The following is a 19,174-nucleotide window of genomic DNA, read 5'->3' as shown; positions in this document are numbered from 1 at the left end:
CCAAAGCCTTTGACCCTTAAAAGAGCTTAAAGGGCAAGTCCTTGCATGAGTCTAGTTACCCAGAATTGGGACAGTAATTAGCAATATGCTGTGTCCACATTTCTTCGGTGGAATGTAAATATGAAGCTCTCTAAATGGGAGCCTTAAAAAGAAAAAAGCAGTTGAATGAACTTGGAGACAGTTTTTTTGTTTTGTTTTGTTAGTTTTCATCAGGTGAAAAGTGGGAACTTTGGAAGCTGCCTTAAACTAAGTTGGATCAATGGTCCATTTAGCTTAGTATTGTCCACACTGACTGGCAGAAGCTTTTGAGAGTATTAGATAGGGGGCATTCCCAACCGTATGTGAAGATGCCTGGGACCTCCTACATGGGGAACAGAAGAAGAAGAGTTTGGATTTGTTATCCCGCTTTATCACTACCCAAAGCGGCTAACAATCTCCTTTCCCTTCCTCCCCCACAACAAACATTCTGTGAGGTGAGTGGGGCGGAGAGACTTCAGAGAAGTGTGACTAGCCCAAGGTCACCCAGCAGCTGCATGTGGAGGAGCAGGGAATCAAACCTGGTTCACCAGATTATGAGTCCACTGCTCTTAACCACTACACCACACTGGTATAGTTAGATGTACTAACTACAGTGGTACCTCGGGTTACATACGCTTCAGGTTACATAAGCTTCAGGTTACAGACTCCGCTAACCCAGAAATATTACCTAGGGTTAAGAACTTTGTTTCAGGATGAGAACAGAAATCGTGCTCTGGTGGCGCGGCAGCAGCAGGAGGCCCCATTAGCTAAAGTGCTGCTTCAGGTTAAGAACAGTTTCAGGTTAAGTACTGACCTCCGGAATGAATTAAGTACTTAACCTGAGGTACCACCGTACGGACTTCATGGTTTATGGTTATTTAAGCTAACACAGAGATAACATGATGAATTTAAACTGTACCGGTGTGCATTAGTTCTGTGTATGCTGCAGAAAACAAGGCAAACAGGGGTTTATTGGACTGTGTTTTTGACAAGGCTCCATGAGGCAGATCGGGGCCTCATAAGCTTTCAAAGCACACTGTGGTTTTGCAAAACTGCTAAGCATATAACATTTCCCCTCTCACACACCCCTTTTCTTTACTGAGAAACAAAACCCGCTAACTGAGGAAACAGCACAGCTCAAGAAGGGAGTGGGTGGAGGAGAGAATGAAAGGGTAAGGAGATTTTTCATTTTGATGGACAGGTGTAGTTTTTAATCACAGTGAATTATTTTCGCAGGGCATGCCAATCACAGTGATTTGGGGAGGACTGGTTGAAGTAAATCACCTGAACTGTTCTTCAGGTGGGTCATTGTTCTCCTTTGAATTTTGGATGTGAAAGGTTGACGTAGGCAGCAGAGTTAGACGACTGGGGTGGCTTGCTTCTTTTCCAATCATTTTCTTGCCCAACAAGGAAAAAAAAGGACCCATAATTCTCAGAGTGTATGTGTGACTTTCTAGATTTTTGTAAAAAGAAGAAGAAGGTAAATCACCCACTACAATAGAACCAATACCTATTTGTCTGAACTTCAGCAGATTTCTTACCAAAGACACTTTTCTCATCTCCCTAGTTTTCAAACTGATTACACCCACAACCTCCAAACTAGGGGACAAAATGTAGCTGCCACTTTCCCACCCAATATGGTGAAATCTCCACTTGCAAGAGAAAACCACTACAGTGATTCTGAAATTTAGCAGGCTTCGTTCGCTCAGAAATTGTAAGCATGCTTGTTATTTGCATCTAAATCAGGCAGAATTTTTTTTAAAAAAAAACATTAATTTTCTTTTCTTTTCAGAAGGAATGTAAAAGTTCCATGCACAAAAACCCCTGGGTGGTTCTGGCTAAAATTTGGCAGGCTCACTCCATTCTGGTGGTGTTGATTTGCTTGCCAATTTCACCCTCTTAGGTGAAAAGGAAAAACAAATGATCACCATTTCTAGTTTCTGTATTGTAGTCAACAAGGGCTGAAAGAGAACTTCCGATTCTGACCCGCATAATGAATCAATGTGAAGCGACACAGAGTGGATCAGGAACAGATAAACCTGTTCCATTGCAAATATTGCAGTCACTGCAAACCCCCTAATATATGTGGCTGTGGAGATTGTGAACAGTGAAGTCACAAGGAAATTAAAAGCAGAAAAACTCTGATGCTGCTAATGACATTATTCGCAGAGGTCCCTTTCACAAAGAACAGTTTGCTGGGCTGATCTTTGCATGGGATATTTTGATAAAATGAAATAAAAAACCCACCATGTCTGTGCAAACATCTCAATTGAAGCTTTTCATCTTTCCAATCTTCAATTCGCCATATTTCCACAACACTTTGTGGGGATTTTTAATGTTCTTGTGAAAATTCATCTGTATGTAAATTTGCCCAATGGGCTTTTTTTTTTCTTCAGAAAAGCAGGTTTTGCCTGACACAATGCCTTTGTATGTACACTTTAGTATACAGTATATGCATTTTTGTACACATAACTTGGCTAGAGAACTGCACTGTGAAATTTCGACAGGTGCAAATTTCAAAGGGCAACCGCTATTTGCAAATGAGGTCCACCTCCATGTGCAAAGTGAGTTTGAATGCCTCCTCCATCCCTAGTGACGATTTCACGAGCAATAACACTCAACCTCATGTTGGATTGCTACAAAGAAATTTCACATTGCAGATTCCTTTTGAATTTCCTCTTTCCCAGGAATGATCACTATGGCCTTCTCAGTATCCCTCAGATGTGCCACCTGAAGCAAAATTAATCCTGCTAGGACTTGGGACTAGTGAGCACCTAGTCTGAGAAATTGCAGCAACCTATCCAAACTCTGCTCTGAGAATTCCCTAGACGGTTCGCCTATGGAGGAAAACCCACAAATACGTCACATTTTTGCTCCAGGCAACATTTCTGAGGCAACTGCCGTTCCTTTAACTACCGTAACATGAACAAAGAGAGACTAATATCTTATGTTTTCACTTTCCCCCCTGAGCTCCCGTGAACATCTATTACACTACCCTAACAGAAATGTACAGATAATCGATGCTCTGAAAAGTTCACTCCAGCGTAGTAAGACTTAACGTGGAAATATTGTGCAATCGGGTTCTTGGAGTCACCTAATCCAACCTATTTTTTTCTTTGTTGTAACAATCCAGCTTAATGCTTTATAGTCTTGAGATAATGTTCCACTTTGTTTTAAAGCAAAGCCATTTTTGGAAAGCATATAGTGATACTATGATCAGAAGTCCTTTTCCCCCATTTTCGAAGATAAACTGAAAACTAAGAGAGGGATTTTTATCCTCCTCCCCTCTTCCTGAACCAAGGGAACTGGCTTATACACAATCCATCTTTAGGATTTCTGAAGCTTACAAATCCAGTAGGAAATAAAAGAAGAAACCACACAATCCAGGTGGACTGTGAGTTGCAGCCAACTAAATTCTATTCAGAGCAGGACTAGCATTGACTACAAGGAGGGATACATAAATCTATCCATTTCGGTTTCTCGTTTTTCAAATATTAAATTCAGCTGACATATTTCTGCAGCAATTTTCAAGTCTATTTTTATTCAGAAAACCCTCTTTAAAATTCATGAGCATTTTATTCCAAACATCACCTAATAAATACATTTATTGTGTGCAGTTTGGGCAAATGTACACATTTTGAAGGACAGCTGTGTTTGGGTTTGTGGAGGCAGATCTTTAGCAGTGGACGCCCTTGAAAGGGCCACCTCCAACTCCTGATATTTGGGGTGGTTTCACACACACACACACATACACACTCACACTGCAAGCCCCCCTGAATGTGTAGAAATTCAGGCGGGCGAAACATTCAGAGCAGCCTTCGCAAAAAACTGTTGGGATAAGAGAACAGAGATATAAAAAGCATACGCATGAAATTCATCTGTGCAAGTGGGCTCTTTCAAACCTGTGCTGATGCCGACATTGTGGCAGACAACCAATGTACGGGGATATTTGTATTGTCCAAGCGACAAATTTCAGCCCCATTTCTGTTTTGAATTTTGCCAGGCAGTCTAGGTCCAGCACTCAATAGACTTCACAGCCAATCCTCATTACGCAAGATAGATTTTTACAGTTTGTTCAGTGAGTGTTGGCTGTGGAGTCCGCAGGGCATCACGCTTCCCAGACAAACTGTTTCTACTGGATTCCCAGTGCAGGATGACTTCAAAAGTCAATGGAAGCAGGACGGCGGGAGGGGAGGAAGCATGTTCACTTGAACCCGTCCAACGCAGACTGATTCCTGCATACAAAGGGACCAATCCATCATTAACAGATCATTACTGGAGATGAGTGAAATGCCCTTCAAAATAATGCTGGTGTTCACCAAACTCTTTCTTGAGAGAATTTGCCCAATCAGAAATCTCCAGTACAGTGGTACATTGGGTTACATATGCTTCAGGTTACAGACTCCACTAACCTAGAAATATTACCTCGGGTTGAGAACTTTGCTTCAGGATGAGAACAGAAATCGTGCAGCAGCGGCACAGCGGCACCAGGAGGCCCCATTAGCTAAAGTGGTACCTCAGGTTAAGAACAGTTTCAGGTTAAGAACCGACCTCTGGAACGAATTAAGTACTTAACCCGAGGTACCACTGTAATTGTTTCTGGCCATCATGTTGCTTAAATTTTCGTATCACCCTTCATGTGAGGATCACAGGGTGGCTGACAAAATAAAAACACAAAAATGCACAACACCTCAGTAACACCCCCCAAACACACACACACAGTTTAGAAGGCCATAGATCAGGGGTGAGCAACCTTTTTCAGCTGTGGGCTGGTCCACTGTCGCTCAGACCATGTGGTGGGCCAGACTATAGTTTTGGGGAAAAATAATGAATGAATTCCTATGCCCCACAAATAACCCAGAGATGCATTTTAAATAAAAGGACACATTCTACTCATGTAAAAACACACTGATTCCCGGACCGTCCACAGGCCGGATTGAGAAGGCTATTGGGCCGCATCCGGCCCATGGGCCTTAGGTTGCCTACCCCTGCCATAGATGGTTTAATTAGCCAAGGGCCTGGAAGAAAAGGATTGTTTTTTCCTGGTGCTTACAAATATGCAATGAAGGCACCAGGTGAGCCTCTCTGAGGAGAGCATTCCATAAGCAGTGAGCCACCACAGAAAAGGCTCGTTCTCATATTGCCACCCTCTGGATCTCTTGCTACCATTCTATTACTAAGGCAGCAGGTTCTATTCTATTCTAGATGAGGCATCCATGCTGTAGGTAGCCTAACTCCAACTTTTGTAGGATTTTAAAGATTAAGGTCAACATTTTGAATTAAGCCCAGAAATGGACCGGAAGTCATTGCAAATGACAAAGCCACTTGCATTTTCTGTTGTTGATGTTTTTTTTAAGCTTGTTTATCATTTAATGGATTGTAATTTGGTATATGAATAAACAATCACAGTTTATCATTATCTACAAAGAAATTTCTCGGGACACGTGGAGATTTCTCTCTCTTTTTGGGGAGCACTTGCTTCATTCATTTTTCAAAGATGGATCATTCGATCCAGAAACTTTTTAATTATAATGTGTAATTGAAGCACTTTAGTTTCAATTAAAACAAAGAGTCCTAAAACCACAGGGTGTTGGAAGCTTGTTAGAAGGGTATAATTTATTGCCATTTTGATGATCTTTGAGACTTCATCTTTCTTAAATCAATTATAAATAATTCATTTGAAAATGGATACAAGTCAAATTAACTTAATTGATACTAGTTTTCTTTTTGTGATCTGCAAATGTATGCACCCACTGCAAGGAGAAATGTTAATCAACCCTAGCTTTTGCTGTGATGAATCTCTCCGGTAATTGAATAACACTTTGTGCATATGCAGCATAAGCTAGAAGCTGTTTTCAAAGATCTCCAAAGAGTTTTTGAAGCCTCGCAACACTCCTTCGGAGAGGCAGCGTCAAGGAGTGGACGGATGGAAACGGTGTGGCGAGTGAACAAAACTGAAGGCAAATTTTGGCAAGCTTCTTATTTACGAATCAAATTCACATTTGGCCCTTCCTCCCAAAGAAGGCCAGGAAAGCAAACTGAAGGTGAACAAATGGTCTTCAAAACAACCTTGTCTGACAAATGATTATCTGAGAAAACTTCATGGCTGTTGTTGTTTTGCTAAACCTGAGGCAGAGTTGGCATCAGAGGTAGGAGTTTCTGAGCAGCTGCCAAGGCTCATACCTGTAGAGAATCATAGAAGTTCTTCCTGATGTTTAGTCGGAATCTCCTTTCTTGTAACTTGAATCCATTGGTTTGGGCCGTACCCTCTGGAACAGGAGAAAACAAGCTTGCTCCATCTTCCATGTGATAGCCCCTCCAGATATTTGAAGATGGCTCTCGTATTTCCTCTCGGGTTCCTCTTTTGCAGGCTAATCATGCCCAGCTCCCTCAGTCATTCCTCATAAAGTCTGGTTTCCAGATCCTTGATCATCTTGCTCACCCTCCTCTGCACACCTTCCAGCTATAGAGGGTGTTAAACCCCCCCCCAACCTTCCTTGCTATCACTACCTGTTAATCTGCCCTCTCTGAGCAAACTGCGATACATTCCTTCTCTCTCTCCCTTTTACCCACCCCCACCCCTGGCGTACAAACAGAGAAGACAAGCAAATAGGCAGTGTGGACATCAGGAAGAAGAAGAAGAAGAAGAAGAAGAAGAAGAAGAAGAAGAAGAAGAAGAAGAAGAAGAAGAAGAAGAAGAAGACAATGAAGAAGAAGATGATGATGAGGAGGAGGAGGAGTTTGGACTTTATATCCCGCCTTTCACTCCCCTTAAGGAGTCTCAAAGCAGCTTACAATCTCCTTTCCCTTCCTCCCCCACAACAAACACTCTGTGAGTTGAGTGAGGCTGAGAGACTTCAGAGAAGTGTGACTGGCCCAAGGTCACCCAGCAGCTGCATGTGGAGGAGCGGGAAAGCGAACCCGGCTCACCACTATGCCACACTGGAAAACATCTTGCCCATGGGACCTCGAAAGCCCAGAGCCTGTGACCTGGTCTCTGAAGCATCTACCAAACAGGGTCAACCTGTGGACCCCCCCCCCCCCACATGTAATTGAAATGCAAATCCTCTTATCATTGGCCATTAGCCATATTGGCTGTGGTTGATGAAGTCTGAAGCCCCAAAACATCTAGAAGGCCACAGATCCCACCCCCACCCCTGCAAAGAAACGCCCATGGAATGTAGCTGCACATTGAAACTTTTCAGAAACGTGGCTGCAGGTTTTCTGTCTCTAGCTGTACAATTCCCTTTTTCGAGCCTCCAATTTTGGGATCAGCCACTGCATTCCATGGTAGATGGTTCTGAGCGTTCAATTTGTCTCAGCCCCGAGTTCCATTTATTCCTGCCAGATTAGATTGGTTCTCCAATGTAATTGTGATATCTTGGTATGTAACACCTCTTTTGTTTAAAACAGTCATTGTTTGCCAAGAGAATGCAATGCGAGTGAGTGGGAGGGGCTTCGTCACACCGAAAAGCATCCATTGGATTGGGGAGTCATTTATTAAAATAACAAAAGACAGCTTCTGAATGCTTCTCTTGTGTTTCTGTCACAGTCGAGTCCTTGAAGTGGAATATTCCTAGCTGAATCATTTGGAACAAGGAATGCAATTCTGGCTCCTCAACACTTGATTTTGTTCTGTTCTGTTTTGTTTGGGGTGGCTCTGGGGCCCTCCAGCAGACAATGTTGATTTGGCAAAACAAAAGATGATATTAAGTCCTAATGCCAGGCTTTGTTATTTTATTTTTTTAAAAAAAAAATATTTTGCTCTGGCAGCCCAGCTGCAGATGCCTTTCATTTCTCAATGTCTCCAGGTACACAGTTGTGATGAATACATTTTTAGATTATTCAATTACAGCAGCTGACATATTCTGCGCACTGTGTATTTCCACACCAGCCTCCAACTTTGCTCAAACGCTGCAAAAAGAAAGGTGGAGAAGCCTCTGCCAAACCCAAATACTTGCTGATGTCTCTTCACTTTGACTTTTCCCCACATTCCATTCCCCAGATTTGAATTAGCAAGATTGACAAATTTGGAGCCATTGGTTGTATTCGTCTAAACTCTACTGAAATTAGACCACTGAAATTAATGACCACTACATTAATCAAGGTAAAACCTCAGCGCCTAGGACTTGCCGATCGCATGGTCAGCAGTTCGAATCCCCGTGGCAGGGTGAGCTCCCGTCGTTCAGTCCCAGCTCCTGCCCACCTAGCAGTTTGAAAGCACCTTCAAGTGCAAGTAGATAAATAGGTACCGCTTTATAGCGGGAAGGTAAACGGCGTTTCCGTGTGCTGCTCTGGTGCCGGTTCATCGGAGCAGCATCGTCACGCTGGCCACGTGACCCGGAAGTGTCTGTGGACAGCGCTGGCTCCCAGCCTCTAGAGTGAGATGAGCGCACAACCCTAGAGTCTGTCAAGACTGGCCCGTACGGGCAGGGGTACCTTTATCTTTACCTTTACATTAATTAAGACCATTAACATCAATGTTTCTATTCTCTGAGTGGAACTATCATTGCATTGTCCTGGGACAGCTCAGACAGTAGAGGTTATGTAAGACTCTTAATCTCATGTCAGGGAATGGGAGGCAGAGAAGGGGGAGAGAATGGGAACGTATCGAGACAAACCTCCAGTAATTAGTAGTTGTTCTTCCTCGGACGAGGAAGGTGACGAAAACATGTCAGGAGGCAATGAATCTGAGAGGGGGGAGGCACTTCCGGGGCCAAGCCAATCTCGTAAGAGAGGAAAGAGGGGGGTTGGGCTTTGGAAGTGGTTATGCTGGTGGATACCAAAAGCAACTTGAGTCGAGGCAACTGACTTGCCATGACTGGAACGGTGACTGTAAATAGCAATAAATCTCTGTAAATATGGCTGGATTCCCCGACTCTTATCTCTGCTAGCACTCACAACTCATTCCTGACATCTCAGGTTGTGGGTTTGAACATCACGTTGGGCAAAAGATTCTTGCATTGGAAAGGGTTGACCTAGATGACCCTCATGCTCCCTTCCAACTCTAGAATTGTATTAATATTGCCCATTGTTTTGAGTTCTTGAAAGTGGCTTTGTTTGGGATAGGTGAAGCTGTCAATTTTGCTTTCTGTTAGCTTCTCATTTTTCTAAGCTTAAGGTCAGTTCATCTTAGGCACATTTCTGCTTAAGCTTGCATTGTTTTTTAACTTTAAAACCAGCATAAAAATTTGCCTGTATTTTAGTTTGCATTTCTCTCAGGATGCCCATTTTTGTAATCGATTATAATGAAAAAAAAATTCAAAGCAACATTCCCAAATAGAATGCATCTTTGTATGTTATTTTCCACTACAATATGCATTTTCCCCTGCACATTACTTGTCTGGAGAACTGCATTGCAAAATTTGAGGCCGGTTGGATTTCAAATACATCCTGGTACACAAATTATTTGGGAAAGTTCATTTTGAAATCTGAATTTCTCCACCCCCATTACCAGGCTGCCTCCTTCTCATTGTGGCAGTCAACCAAGGCTTCATAAATATCAAACAGAATATAGACTTCCTTGCTCACTTTGATCATCAGAGGTGGCCTTTCTGGTAATGCTGTCTCCAGTGGAAGTCCATTTCCTCCCCTCTGGAAGGAGGACCATTTCTGCAGTGATACCCACTTTATGGAATGATCTCCCATGGGAAATTCAGCAGCCAGCAGCTTTGCTCTTTTGACGATTGTTAAAAGTCCACATGTTTGTCCAGGCATTCCCAAGCCCCTGTTGTTCTACTGGCAGGGTTTTATTTCATTGTTTTATTGTGTTGTGAAACACCTTGATATCATTTTTAATTGAAGGCTGTTTTTAAAAAAATATGAGTTGGACAAATAAAGCAAATAATGAATACACCAGCAAAGCAGGTGCAGAACCTTCACCTAATAGGGACTTGAGGCAGTTTACAGGCAACAAGGAGGGAGCCAGTCAAACTTCTCTGAGAGGCAAGTTCCAAACTCTGGGAGTAGCCACCAAGAAGGCCCTATCCCACATCCCTACCAAGCGTTCCAGTGAGGGTGGTGGGACCATTTTGACTACACCACTATAAGCAATTCTGATTTCATTCCCCCCCCCCATGATATTTATTGAATTTCATACATAGACATAACTTTAACATAACAAAGAAAGAAAAAGCAAGAATAAAAAGGAGAAAAAAAATGAAGAAAATAAAACATTACAAACCCCACATATACCACCACATACATAAGTAAGACTTAATTAATTGGTTAAACTCCAACTTCATATACATATTGCTTGACTTCCTCTAATCTCTTCCAGCTGAATTTCCTTGTAATTGAATGTAGCAGTTTCCAATATCATTATTCCATATAACAATATTCCAGTTATAATCCAATTTCCTAACTTTTCTTATCCTACTATTTCTTATTTATTTATTTAATCCTGACTTAATCCTAGGCCTAATTAGTTCTTTCAAGTAATTACAAATCTTTGATATTACAATATTTATTCAAATAGTCTTTAAATTTCTTCCAGTCTTCTTGATATTCCTCTTCTTTCTGGTCGCAGATTCTCCTGGTGAGATCAGCCAGCTCCATAAAGTCCATCATCTTCATCTGCCATTCTTCTACCGTTGGTAATTCTTGTGTTTTCCATTTTTTGTCAGCAATTCTGATTTCAGTACAAAATGTTAGTGTGGAAGAGACTGCCCGATCATGTGAATTTTGCCATAGTCCTGATCCAGTCCCACCATTAGGCAAAGCGAGTTGGCCACCTACAAGAGCAAATCTCATGAAGGGGCTACGAAATGTTAGTTTATTCATGTACTATTATAATAATTTTATTTCCAGGTAGAGATACTTGCAGGGCTTTCTGTCTCAGATGCCAAAATGCCTTAGTTATCCTTGAGAACTTTGGGAGGAATGCAGTGTGGTGCTATGCCAATCATTGGATCTGCTCAAGCTTTTCAGCTTGCCAGATAGAATGACCTCCTCTCTCCTCACCCACGTACTATCCTGGGGGGTTCTCCCAATTCCCCCTCTGGCCAATTTCAGTGTGCATGGGGGGCACACAGTGGGAGGGGGGAACGCCCTGTTGTGCTAGCAAAACTCCTGTTAACAGGATTCATTAGTCCGCTGCCTCAGGCAGTGAAATGTCCTGGGCTGGCTCTGCCATTGGCTAAGTGTCTTTTGAAATAGGCAACTTTAACTTTCCCATGAGGGGACAACCAAAAAAGCTTGGATTTCATTTCTTTGACCGACTGTGTTCTGCTTAATTGGAACCAACTGTTTCCATTGACTTTGACACATGTTTTATTCCCTCGGAGCTTCCCCACTCACTCTATCAAATGCCAGAGTTGTTTTCTCTTCGTTGTAACCCCAAACATGTTTTCAGTTATAATGAGGGTGGTAAAAGTAAGCCACAAAATAAAGCACACAATTAAGTTGGTGTGGTTGTCAGATGAAAGAAATTATGAATGGATTGGCAGAAAGTATAGAATTACAAGCCAGATCTCTTCAATAAGCCCTGAGCACACATATTTCGTAGAAGAGTTGGGATGGGTTTACCCAGTTTTTCGTTCCTTTTTCATCTGGAGGAGGTTCAGTTGCCCCCCAAAATGGGAGAGCAGAAATGTATTGAATCAGTTTGGTTCTGGCTGATGAGTGACTTCATTTTTATTTTCTTTTTTGTCTTCTTTAAGGGGAAAACATGGCCACCACTTCCAGTGGCAGAAGCATCAAGTTTAAGGGTTTGGGTTTTTGTTTTTTTTAAAAGACCCAACCAATCACTGTCTTCTACAAGACAGGGTCTCCTGCAGATCTCAGCTCATCAGGATTTCTGTTGTGTACCATGTTGGAATTTGGCCTGTGTGGTAGCACTAACTCTTTGCAATTCTCTCCCATTAGATATCAATCAGGGCCCATCTCTGTTGTCTACCTGTTGCCTATTGAAGACCTGCCTCTTTTAACTGACATCTTTTTGTGTCAGTTGTATCTTCAGTAGATTTGAATTGTTGAAATGACACTCTTAATCTGCCACAGTGACTAGGAGCAGTAAAAAACCATTTCTCCTCATACAGTGGTACCTTGCAAGACGAAATTAATTCGTTCTGCGAGTTTTTTCGTCTTGCGAATTTTTCATCTTGTGAAGCACGGATTCCCATAGGAATGCATTGAAAATCAATTACCATATTTTTCGCACCATAGGACGCACTTTTTCCCCTCCAAAAATGAAGGGGAAATGTGTGTGCGTCCTATGGTGCGAATGCAGGCTTTCGCTGAAGCTGGAGAGCGAGAGGAGTCGGTGCGCACCGACCCTTCTCGCTCTCCAGGCTTCAGGAGAGCCCCACCGCCAGCCCCACAAGCTCGGGGGACAGCGGGGAGGCGGAACGCCGCCATCCCGCTGTCCCCTGACTTGGTTAGAAGGCTGGCGGGGGGGAGAAGCCTGCTCCTCCCCGTCGCCAGCTCTGCAAACTCGGGAGACAGCGGGAGCGGCGCAGCGCGCTGTTCCCGCTGTCTCCCGACTTAGCTAGAAGGCTGGCGGGGGGGGGAGAAGCCTGCTCCTCCCCATCGCCAGCCCTGCAAACTCGGGAGACAGCGGGAGAGGCGTAGCGCGCCCTTCCCGCTGTCCCCCGACTTGGCTAGAAGGCTGGGGGGGGAAGCCTGCTCCTCCCTGTCGCCAGCCCTGCAAACTCGGGAGACAGCGGGAGAGGCGCAGCGCGCCCTCCCGCTGTCTCCTGACATGGTTTGGAGGCTGGTGGAGGGCTTCCTCCTCCCCCAGCCCCGCAAGCTCCCAGAGCGATGCCAAAGCTGCGCGCAGCTTCGGCATGGCTCTGGGTCCCGTTCTGGGGGAGGGGGAAGCTTGGGCTTCCCCCGCCCCAGCCCCGCGTCTCCAGCCGGGAGACGGTCGCGGGGGGCTGCTTTAGCCCCGTGCGTGCTCTCCCAGCTGGAGTGGTGACGCGCGCCTATGGAGGCTCCTGCCATACGCGCGCGTCACCTCTCCAGCCGGGAGAGGGTCGCGGGGGGCTGCTTTAGCCTGAATGCACCTTAAACGGCACCTTGTTTTAGAGCGGGAAAACAAAAGGGGGAAAATTCTCCCACTCTCTGCGCGCTTCCTGCCGCTTCGCTGAAGGGGCGCTGGGCAGAGAGCAGAAGATTTTTTTTTCCTTGTTCTCCCCCCTCTAAAACAAGGTGCGTCCTATTGTCCGGTGCGTCCTATGGTGCGAAAAATACAGTAATGCAAGACGTTTTCATCTTGCGAAGCAAGCCCATAGGGAAATTCGTCTTGCGAAGCAACTCAAAAAACGAAAAACTCTTTCGTCTTGTGAGTTTTTCGTCTTACGAGGCATTCGTCTTGCGAGGTAGCACTGTATGTATATTTTGTATACAAATTTTGCAAAATGTACTTCCCTTGATGCAAAGCATTTTTGTATGTCATTCTCACCGATATATCCATTTTTATGTACATTTACCCCGGTATATTCATTTTTGTACACATTGCATGACAACAGAACTCCACTGCAAAATTCAGAGAAGTATGAATTCTGAAGCATGGGTTTGTTTTTGTTTGTTTGAAGAAAGCGTGAATTAGGTAGGCCTGCCTTCAGATGAGAACTGAATTGAATTCATCTCCCGTTCCTATTTTATTCAGCTGTCCCATCCTGACTAGCGACGTGAGGATTTCCTGGTTTATTCCCCTTGCCATCCCATAGGTTTGCTGTGCCTTACATTCCACTCTCCTTGAATACAAGTTTAGCTAGAAGAATCCTTGAAATAAATTCTGTAATGGAATCATTTGGTTCCTTTGCATTGTCTGCCCCTGAATATCACTGCAGTTCACCATAGCTTTTTTTTTGCATCTCTCCTCCTCACCGTAATAATGATGTGCATGTACACACAGCTGCGAGTTATACCGGGCGAAAAAGAAGAAGAAAACTTGGTGCTGTTGTATAAATGGCTGTATGAAGATGCATTTTGCCTCGTGTTTTATCAATGCACAGGAGACTATGTAGACATTCAGAAGCATCTTGCAGAAAAGATTCTTGATGCAATCATATAGACGATCACATCAGTGATGCGTTTGTGCAGGAGGGTTTTTTTTAATAATCAATGTACAGCATTTATCCATGGAGTTAAAAAGTCATGAATGGGCTGGAAGCTGCAGGAAACCATGCATGCTCCAGTCCCAGAATTAATTTTAGAAATTATTATAGGTAGACCAGAAGGAAGATGTCAAATACAGAGCAAAGGATCTAATGGAACTGAGGAAATCTGTTTCTCCTTTCAAGTAACAGCATCTAGAAACCCTTATAGGGTTAGGGTTAGGGATGTTGACTCAGCCAAAGCATCTAACCTCTGCTTAAAAACCTCAAATGAAGGAGATTTTACCACCTTCTGCCGAACTGCTTTGTTTGCCTGCTGCGTACCTGATGACATCATATATGATGTCAGGTGTAGGACAGGAAGGTATGGCTTGGGTCAGAGAGGGAGGTATGGCAGACCTAATTACGCCCATGGGGGTAGAGGTTCCCTAGTGGAAATATAAAGCACCGCAGGAGGAATTAAAGAGGGAGTTTATCTGAGTGGCAAAACAATGGGGAAATGAAAAGTTTAAGCGCTTCTGCCCTCCCTTCTCCCAGGGACTTTTAAAAGCAGATTTCCCAGCTGCACAAATTGCCTGTCAGACACCACACAATAAAATAATACGAAGAAGCCACATGAACACAGAGCATGATTTGCTTTTTGTTTACATCTCCTATCAGTGGCAGTTCCACCATCGGAGTCAGAAGTACTTATCTACCATTCAGTGATGATTCATTTATGGATCAGCCTTAGTTCGGTAATGTTATCTGCCTAAAGAAGAGCGGATCCTGGCCCCAAATAAGGTGTTTTAATACAGTTCGAGCAATTTGCTTTAACTATGGACACTGAATGCATTCTACCCTTGAATAATTTGTGTGCATGCTGTCCCTGACATCGCCTGTTGTTTAGGTGCTTAAAAAGTCTAACTCATCTCGTTTTCCCAAACCCCATTTTTCCAACTTCACATTATCAGCTTCACAACAGCACATTCCCCTCCGCCAAAATGCACATTTTGTGTCCAACTGCACACCCTGCATTCTCCATTCTAAATCTGCTACCCGTCCAAACAGTGCATCTCCTTTTCTTTTTCATTTTGACATATTTAGGCATGGCTCTAAGAATTGACATATAGCTTGTAACCAGCCCATAAAGGTGCAGAAGTGGAGCCTTTTAATTTATGGCCCAGTGGCTTACGATAGCCAAAAATGAAAGGCAAAGTTGCAATTCAGTTTTTTTTGCTGCCATTCCCCTGCCTGTTTGCAATCGTTCCCAAGCAGGTGGAAAGCTCTTGTAGAAATATATATATTTTTTAAAATGTGCAGTTCCTGATGCTTGTTCAGGAAACTGACTCACTCATATCTTCTTGCCCTATTTTTATAGTTGTGATTCACACTTTCAACAGAAAGAGAGAAAACAGCTCAGAAAAAGGCAGAGAAGAAGAAGTTATCCAGGGGTTTGGCTGTGCGAGAAGTTTCTGCCATAAATAAGCCAGTGCAAAGCCCCAGAGGAAAGCTTGTTTTGCTTGAAAGGGGGACGCCATCTTCAGCCAAGCTTATTTCTTGGTTCGGGAAAAGGGGTTAATCTAAATCAAAGTGAGTCCCTCTGGGATCAAAGTACAAGGGTCTACAGAGGAGACCAAAGCATATTCCCCTCTCTCCTTCCCCCGCCCTTTCCCTTTTTCGAACTGAGCTTTAAATTTAGCTGTCTGCGGGTTTTGCACTTGGAAAAGCAAGAAGTGTTTGAGTGCTTGCTCCAAGATACGCCACCTCACCCCCCAGCTGAAGACCAGGCAATGGGATATGAGAGAGAGAGAGAGAGAGAGAGAGAGAGAGAGAGAGAGAGAGAGAGAGAGAGAGAGAGAGAGAGAGTCATGCTGGATCAGGCCCACCTAGCCAGATGGGTGGGGTATAAATAATAAATTATTATTATTGTTATTATTATAGTTTGGCATCCTACTTTTACAGTGGTCAGCCAGCTGCCCGTGGGAAGCCTGCAAGCAGATTGTGAGTGCAACAGTGATCTCCCCAGTTAAGAGTCCCAGGAACCAGTATTTAACAGGGGAGGGAAGCATAGAATCATAGTATTGTAGAGTTGGAAGGGACCATGCAGGAATCTTTTGCCCAGTGTGAAGAAAGCCTATGTTGCAGGAGATAAATTGTCAGGTGTGCATGTAGGAGCCAGGCCCTGTGACCAATAGGACTTTGCAGGACTGGGGCCTTCCTAAATTTGTTCTGGAGAGGCAAGGCGTGGCCTCACAGGTGAGGCTGATTGGTAACTCACAGCACCTGGTGGCAAGAGCTAGGAAGGGATATAAGGTCAGCATTTCTCTTCGGCTTTTTGCCACAGCAACATGTTCCCTGCCTTGTGCATTTGACTCCTTGACTCCTTCCTGCCTAGCTGCGTTTGGCCCCTTGCTTCCTGATCCTTGGACCCTTGGCTCCTTGACTCCTGGTTTCCTGACCCTCAGACCCTTGGATTCTTGACTCCCAGCTCTCTGACCCTCAGACCCTTGGCTTCCTGACTCCTGGCTTCTGGACTCCCGTTCCTGCTCCCACCCCGCCATCTTGCCCCCGGTCCCAACGTTCCCCAGCTGGGACTTTGATCGCCCTTGAACTAGACCATGACAGAAATGTCCAGCTGAGCAACGCCTCCCTTCCTTCTCCTGGAATCCTCTCTCTGGAGTCATGACAGGGATGGGTGTAAAGATGGATAAGAATATGAGAAGAGACAGAGCAAAGACCACTCTCCATGTGCAATGGCTTTTCAGGGTGAGCACTGGGAGGAGGAATCTGGAGGCCCCAGTGACCCCACACAGGATATGCTTTAAATATGGTACCATTTATATCTTGTGATTTCATTTTCCCTAAACACAAACAAATAAAATGCAACCTTTTGAGCTACTTGATTGTTAACATAGTAACGTTAAAGCACAAAATCAGCATCTTTTTTCTATTGGCATCTCACTTTGTGGGGATGCTAATCCTTCACCTCCTTTTGTAAACAAGCACTTGTCAATCTGTTGAAATAATTCCAGCCTGGTGAAATAATAAAGGGGGGAAACAACAACAGCCCAGCAACCAGGAAGCCTTCCAGAGAGGCAGGCAGGAAGTTCATGGGAGCTTTAGTTAATCTTCAGAAAAGCAAGCTCCATGACTCCCTTGTCACTGGCTGCTCCTTTCATCTATTCTTTATAAGGAATCCATTGAACTTTAATTAATATATTTTTTTTAAAAAAAATCTGAGTTTCATCAGATTTCAATGTGACTGACACCACGCTGCTTACTAAAAGCTGTACAAAGCACCAGGATGGTGGATACAGTCTTACCGTCGCCCAGTGGCTACATTCCAGCTGTGTGAAAGTCAGAGGTGTTGACATTCACACGTCTTTCCAGTATCCATCAAGCCAAGGAAGGAGTATCTGCACAGTTCAAGGACACATTGCAGACAGGAAAAGATTAAAATTATTAACAACAACAACAACAACAACAATTTATTTATACCCTGCCCACTCTGGCCAGCTTCCAACAAAATATTAAAATACAGTAATGCATCAAGCATTAAAAGCTTCATGGGCTGCCTTCAGATGTCTTCTAAAAGTCTGGTAGTAGTTTTTCTCTTTGACATCTGGTGGGAAGGCATTCCACAGGGTGGGTGCCACTACCGAGAAGGCCCTCTGCCTAGTTCCCTGTAACTTGGCTTCTCGCAGTGAGGGAACCGCCAGAAGGCCCTCGGCACTGGACCTCAGTGTTTGGATAGAACGATGGGGGTGGAGACACTCCTTCAGATATACTGGACCAAGGCCAGGTATAAAGGTAAAGGACCCCTGGATGGTTAAGTCCAGTCAAAGGCGACTACGGGATGCAGCGCTCATCTCACTTCAGGCTGAAGGAGCCGGCATTTGTTCCCAGACAGCTTTCCAGGTCATGTGGCCAGCATGACTAAACCGCTTCTGGTGCAACAGCACACAAGAAGAGGACAGAGGTGGGACAGTGGTGGAGTGCCATGGATAAAAGAGATGGAGCCAGGATGAGGCATGTTTTGCATCTGTGCAATGCTGCTGCACTGAACTGGCAAGACCACCTCCAGATGTCATTGGATGCTGACCAAGGCAAGGACCCCTTCTGTGTGGCAATGTTGGGAGAAAGTGTGGCCTTGAGAGACAAGAGAAAGACTACAAGGGCTGGAAGAAGGCAGGGTTCTCTTTACATTTCAAAAGAAAAGAAAAAAGCATCAATGGAATCCAACCTGCCCTGGCATCTTTGATGTCCGCGGAATCCATAGATCCAAGCCAATTCCCCATACTGGCACTGGTTCCTGAGTCTCCCCCAAACCTGTTCCAACCATCCAATACTTAGTATTGATAAAGGACAGCTGACAGATTGACAGGCCGTCATTAGAAAGCACTGCCCACTGCAGGCCAAACATTGGCACGTTGGTTTGCTGCTTTCATCCAAGGAGCTCAAGCCAATGTCCATGGACTTGCCTTCTCCACTCATCCTCACAGCCACCCTGCGTGGTAGCAACTTCATGGCTGATTGGAGATTCAGACCCCTGTCTCCTAGGTCCTGGTCCAACCCTCTCACTGCTACCCAACGTGACTCTCAAATGTACATATGTAGTGAGAAGATCTGAGCTTCAGCCGTGGGAAACAAATGCCCAGTTTCTGCAATCTCCTTTGGGCTCTTATGGCTTTAAAACTCACTATATAAAGCTTAATTGAAAGATGGGACCTTTGCTGTATCGGGTAAGCATTGGATCAAGGGCTTTATCCCTGCTATCGATTTCCACGGTGGTGTTCAAAACTCTTTGTGAAAGGATAATTTTTTTTGGGGGGGGGGCGGCTTGCTTCTGTCACTCGGCACTCCCCTTGGTTGATTTAATCTCCATTCCAAGGACAATTCCAGAACCTTGTGTAGTGCTTTATGACATCTCTGTGACAATCTAGGCTAGAGACAAGCACCAAATAAATAAGGATATGTAAGAAGATCTGTGGATTTTCAACATTATATAAGTGAGGGTTTCAGCCTCCCAATTGCTTAACAACACCAACATAATGCCGCCTTCTTTATTCTAAATTAGAAAGCTGAAATGAAGGAAGCTTAGGAGACAACTAGAA

General features: G+C 44.2%; 1 long non-coding RNA gene across 2 annotated transcripts; it reads right to left on the bottom strand.

Moving 5' to 3' along the window:
- Nucleotides 1-3,635: 3,635 nt before the first annotated feature.
- Nucleotides 3,636-18,890, bottom strand: LOC309378882. 2 transcript variants are annotated; one of them, XR_014172246.1, is made up of 3 exons: nt 18,304-18,890; nt 17,384-17,476; nt 3,636-3,846 (listed from the first exon to the last, which is right to left on the bottom strand). It is a non-coding gene; the product is annotated as an uncharacterized lncRNA (long non-coding RNA). The 2 variants fall into 2 exon arrangements; XR_014172247.1 differs by lacking the exon at nt 3,636-3,846 and adding an exon at nt 16,834-16,921.
- Between the last annotated feature and the right edge of the window lie 284 nt (nt 18,891-19,174).

The sequence above is a fragment of the Podarcis melisellensis genome (assembly GCF_964234715.1).
Source record: "Podarcis melisellensis genome assembly, chromosome: 10".
NCBI lineage: Eukaryota > Metazoa > Chordata > Lepidosauria > Squamata > Lacertidae > Podarcis > Podarcis melisellensis.
The sequence above is the reverse complement of the archived record's forward strand: the minus strand, read 5'-3'. Positions and strand labels throughout refer to the sequence as shown.